The sequence below is a fragment of the Theobroma umbraticum genome, unplaced genomic scaffold (assembly GCF_002168275.2).
Source record: "Theobroma umbraticum cultivar Fairchild unplaced genomic scaffold, ASM216827v3 scaffold_50.0, whole genome shotgun sequence".
Classification (NCBI taxonomy): Eukaryota; Viridiplantae; Streptophyta; class Magnoliopsida; order Malvales; family Malvaceae; genus Theobroma; species Theobroma umbraticum.
Genome location: NW_018397261.1, coordinates 5,530,217 through 5,536,246, shown reverse-complemented (window position 1 = coordinate 5,536,246; position 6,030 = coordinate 5,530,217).

Genomic DNA, 6,030 nt, shown 5'->3' with positions numbered 1-6,030 from the left:
AAGCCACATTGCAGGTAATGTGCTTTACATTGCAGCATACCAAACGTCACCTTATTATAAACTAAATATTAGATGTAATATGATTACAATTTAAAATCGATACAATCAAATTATATTATATTTTATAATATTTTTAAAAATAACTTTATCTTTTTAACTTTTTAAAAAATTACTTACAATTCTTTTCAAGCCCTCTTCACTTTCGCTTTACTCCTTGCTGCTTCTTCATTTAACTAAAGTCCTTGCTTCTTCTTCTAGCTAAGGTCCATGCTTCTTCTTCGTCCAAAATTACGGGTTGAAATCTCCCATTCTTCTTCTTCTTTCCTTTTTTAATCTTTTTCTTTGTATTCTTCAAATTGGGATTTTTTTTTTAATTTGTGTCTTCTTCATAGTTGATGAAATTGTGAGTTAAAATCACCCAATCTTCTTTTTCTTTCTCTTTTTTATCTTCCTCTTTGCATACTTCAAATTGTTTTTTTCTTAAATTTAAGTTTTCTTCATATTTATCATTTTTGTTATTCTAGTGTAACAATTTGGCTCCTGATCGGGAAGAGACAAGTAATTTTCTCTAGGATTTTATGAAATTTTTCATTTTATAATTTTTTCTTGAGATCTTTTAAAATCTAACATAATGATTTTATTCTGTTGGGTTTTCTTTGTCAATTGATGTTCAGCAAGTCTTAAAAAATATCATAATCATGATTTTCTATATGATAGCACTGTGTATATCTTGCCCATTTTTTTCTTTTTTCTAGAGGAAGTTGCCGTGATTAATGTATATATATATACAATGGATTAAGAAATAAAATAAAATATTATCTTCTAAAAGAAAAAAATTAAAATATAATATATAATATAAAAAATTATATTAAAAATAAAAATAAAAATATATAAAATTACAATAAAAATAAAATATATTTATGATATGATATTATATAAAAAATAATAATAAAAAATATAAATATATTAAACTTATATTTTAATACATAAAAGTAATTTTAAAAATTGACATTACATTCTTAATATAACACTTATAAACTAAAAATTGTAATGTTATTTTCTTTACATTTTAATCGTTATTCTATTTATATACTAAACACTATAATATTATCTTTTTTACAATAATATTACTTATAATTATATTACTTATAATCATATTATCTATAATTATATTATATTATAAAAAACTAACTATCACCTATGTATTAATCAAAAAATATAACAAAAGTTTCATCATTCAATACTCAAAAGTCAAAAGCTATTGATTTAATTTAGTTTGAGAAAAACAGCTTAAACGTAAAGAAGACTTTACCCACAACTAAGCCCAATTTAGCCCAACAAAAGAAATTTATGGGTCAGATCTGATTTCCTCTTTTGCCCAGGAAGATCAGAATCATCACGAGAACAAAGAAAAGTATCATCCTTTTTTTTAAAAAATATTTAAATATATCTTAAATTATATGAAAAAAGTTAATTTAATTTTTATTATTTTATTACATTCAAATAAAATTTTAAATTTTTATTTTAAATCAAATATGACTCTTTCATTAATTGTTGATTAATTTTCATTTATCAACGATACAGTCGATAATTTTTAATGTCACGTCAATTGTTACATGACATGTTAATTTATCATCTTAATGATGTCAATGTCTTGTGGTAAATGATATGATATTCAAAATAACTGATTCAAAATTAAGTTTTTTATTTTTCAAACGTCTAAAAATTACTGGTTAGAGATCTAAAACAAAAAATTAAATAAAAACTTAATTGTTTCAAACTGATTATAATATTTTTCATTAAAGCCATCATTCCTAATAAGAAAAATCATTTTTTTCAGTTTGGTTGAAACTATTGTTGTTTGACCGAAAGTTGATATAGAGAAATCTGAGAACATCCGTAAACAATTTTGAGAAGAAGAAAAGTAAAGGTATGACACATAATATTTATAATATTGAATCTAATAAAGACATACAATGATGTTCCACAATAAAAAAAAAATCGAATTCTTCTCCTATCTTAATAAAGGAAATATGATGTTCTTCATTTCTAATTATAAGGTATATTGGGTTTAGGGAATGTTGAATAAAGTGAAGGTTTTTTTTTGGTTAGAAAGGATCGCCTAAATGGTAATCAATTTAAAATAATTAGTTTTTTGTTTAAATTTTTGTTTTAAATCCTTAATAAATAATTTTTGAATGTTTGGATGGGTAAAAAAAAAAACTCAATTCTCAATCAATAATTTTTTATATCACGACATTTAACATCATCGAGATGATACTTCAATATGTCACATAAAAAATGACATGATATTGATTAACTTTTTGTTAGTTAACGATTAATGTAAAGAGTTTATTCAACTCAAAATTAAAAGTTTAAAAATTTATTTAAATGTAATAAAAAAAAGTATAAACTAAATTAACTTTTTCAATATAATTCAAAAATTTATTTACGTCTTTCTTTATTTTTTTCTCTTCACTTTTTTAGCCATTACAATCGGCTCACTAAATAATATTACCAAAGTTTTAACACATACTCAACATTTTACTTTATTTACTATGTTAAAAGGTAAAACATGAAACATCACTAAAGGAGAAACAACCCCCAAAGTCAGCAGCCATTTGGTTAGACTTTTTATTTTTTCCCCCTTTGTTAGTTGTGAATATTTATTTTCAAATCCAAAGACCAGTACTTAAATAACGTAGAGTTTAAGCCAGTCGAAAAAGTATTTAAAATTTGATATTATAAAAAGCAAAATCAGATTCAGTGGTTGGATTCCACCATACTTAAAAAAGCAAAATAGAATACAGAGGCTGAGGATTAAAAACATGTGCGCTCATATACCTAGATATTAATGATTCTTCCAGGCTGAAAAAACAATGATTGATAATGATGTAAAGTATTTTTACCCCACACATGACCCAACTCGAGACTCGAAAGAAGCAGAGAGCGAGGGAGAGAATTAGCTGGTTGTTTTTAATTGCAATTTGCTCATAATTTTTTCCCCTCTTTTGCTGTGTGGCTAAGCTGCTTTTGTTTTCTCTCGTAATCAGATAGTTTCTCATTGTTTAAATGATATTTTTATTTGGGTGGTCCTGCTTGAAACTCATCATGGTGTTAACTAATTTCATGCAAGCTAAATCAATCTCCCTACTAATATCTTCTTCTTTTTTATCTTTTATTGGTTTTTGTTTGTTGGTATAATATTTTTTAAAAAATTTCATTATTCTATTATATTCAATTAAATTTTTTATTTTTATTTTAAATAAAATAAATTTTCATAATTAACGATTGATTAATTATTATTAATTATAATATCGATTATCATTCTATATCTACGTTAGAGAGTTAAAAATATCACATAATTATACTATCATATAGTATTAACATATTATATTATTATAATATGTCAATATGTCACGTGACATAAAATAATAAATAATATTTTGATTAATTTAAATTAATCAATTGTTAATTATAAAAATTTATTTAATTTAAAATAAAAATATAAAAGTTTGATTAAATATAATATAAAAATAAGATTTTAGAATGCATATTAATACCAGTGTTTATGATCTTTATTAATTACTAATAGTAACATTTTGTTTTTTTTCTAGTTTTAGCATTCTTTTTATTGAAATTTGTCTTATTATTAGTGACTTTGATTGAATGGTTATTGATATTTTTAAAAATTTTAGAATCTAAAGTTGAAATCTTTTCTTAATATTTTTCAGACACAAAAAAAAAAGTATATATAAAATAAATTATACTCGCACATACTAACATGACAACTAAGCTTTAATGAAAACAACTATGCATAAGAATTGGACCATAAATTAAAGCATGTGAGAGAGAGAGGGAAAAAAACAGAAAAGGAAACAAAGAAAGCGGGGGGGAGAAGAGGAGGAACCAAGATGATTGCATACTTTATGAACATTGTCAAAGATGGCAAGTAAATTTCTTACAAGGTGGGGATGAAAAATTTGCCTTCAAAATTAGGAATCTTTAAATAGATATGATGAGAACACAAAGGTTGAAATGGAATGGGTCCGTCTGTCCAAAGTATTAATTATCACTTTTGCAAAAAACTACCCAATCAGAGAGCGTAGAAGTGTAGGACCTGAAAGTGTGAAAAGTCCTGAGGGCTAGACAGCACCATTTTTGCTTTAAGGTGAAAATGAGCCATCACCCCTCCCAAATATCCAAACAAAGATACTGCTTTTTTGACTTTTTTCCCTCCTCCACATACCTACCATAGGTGTAGTTTTGTATCAATCTTGACGTCTCACGAAAAAGAGTTTGTCTCCTTTGTATTCATTATTAAGGGAAACTACAACTGGAAAATATTATTTCCATCTTTTTTTCTTAAAAAAAATAAAAGAGTATTATTAAAATTAATAATTTTGCCAATTTACAAACATTCATGTATTGACTTAACTAAACTGAACATATCACTATCGTGTTAATTGAATCTAGGATATCTTAGTGAGAAATACATGCACTTATTTATTAAATTAAATTCTCTAAGTAGTATATTCAATTAGACTTTGATGATGTTCCACATGTGACTCCTCAACATAGATTAGTATAAAAAAGGTTATTTTCCCAAAGTGTTTGACATGTGTTTGTTTCTAAATATAGCCGTTGTTAACACTCTTCGTTTAACAGAAGAATATTGTTCCTCTAGCATGATTAAAGTATAAGACGAAAAAAGAAAGTGGCAATGCACTACACTTCCCCGTCTTGTCTAAAAATTTGAATAAACAAGTTTCATTTCAAAGTTTAAACCTCGATTAGAGTCGATGGAGACTAAGTAGCTGTAGCATTAGGGTGACTTGCATTTATAAATGTCATATTGCTTAAATTATAGACAGGAACTTGCAATAGTAAATGAACTGAAGACAACTAGCTCTTGTCTTAGTCCTGGTCTTGTGTTTGTAGAGGTAATAAAGTACAACTTGTTGGAAACCAAAAAAAAAAAAAAAAGAAAGCCATTTTATCGAGATTTAGCTATTATGCTTGTGAACTTCTAATGATATATAATCAACCACCCAACCAATTGAACTAGCTTCGGAAGTGGAGGATATTTAATTGAGAATTTTAATATAAAATCATCATTCATGACACTCACAAGTTGGAGTTTTTTTTTTTTTTCTTTACGAAAATCTCACGTGTTGGGTTATTAAGATTATCATGAGGTGAGGGAAAAATAAACAAAAATATTATGCGCTTGGCTTTTTTAATATCATAAAAATATAATTATTATTGAATTAAATATTTTAATTTTTATTGAAAGAAAAAGAGAATTAAAAAAAAAAAAAAGAGAGACTAAGGTATCGAGGGGAAATGGAATGTAAAGGAGAGGAAACATATTCCATGTGCGGGTTGATCGAGTGATGGACACGGATGAGCCTAGGAGGCAAAGGTTACCAATTAAGCAAAGCTAGCCTCTCAACTGTCGTAAGAAGTCCGACCCTACCATCTGTGATGTGCGGGGTGACAAGTTTTGTCCTCTTGTGAGTGACGCTCACTTCCCCCATACAGCACGTGGACTTAACTTAGTTTCTCTATATACTAAATAATAAAAATAATAACGATAATGACAATAAAATAAGAGCTATTTAAAAGTATGTTTAAAGTTAATTAAAATATGATGTAATGGTTGACAATTAATGCAAAGATATTTACTTCTTAGGAAAAGTTTAAAAAGTCTTATTGATCTAATACTTAAACTATTGGTTAGGAAAATTTAATTGTAAGTATAAAAAATAAAATAAAATTTTAGTTTGATAGTAAGCATTTCCCTAAGCATTATGTTAGTAATACTTGATCGTCCTAAACTCATAGTAGTGGGATTCATTTGAGATCAGTAGTATATAAGTTTCTTGAATGTGAAGCTCAACAATAAAGGAAACATGAAAAGGTTTTCATAATTTCATTTCTTTTAGTAGTGGTAGTAATTCTTTTTTGGAGGGGCAAAGGCAAAGTTCTTTAACGAACAGTTTATTTTATAGTATATGGTTATATTAA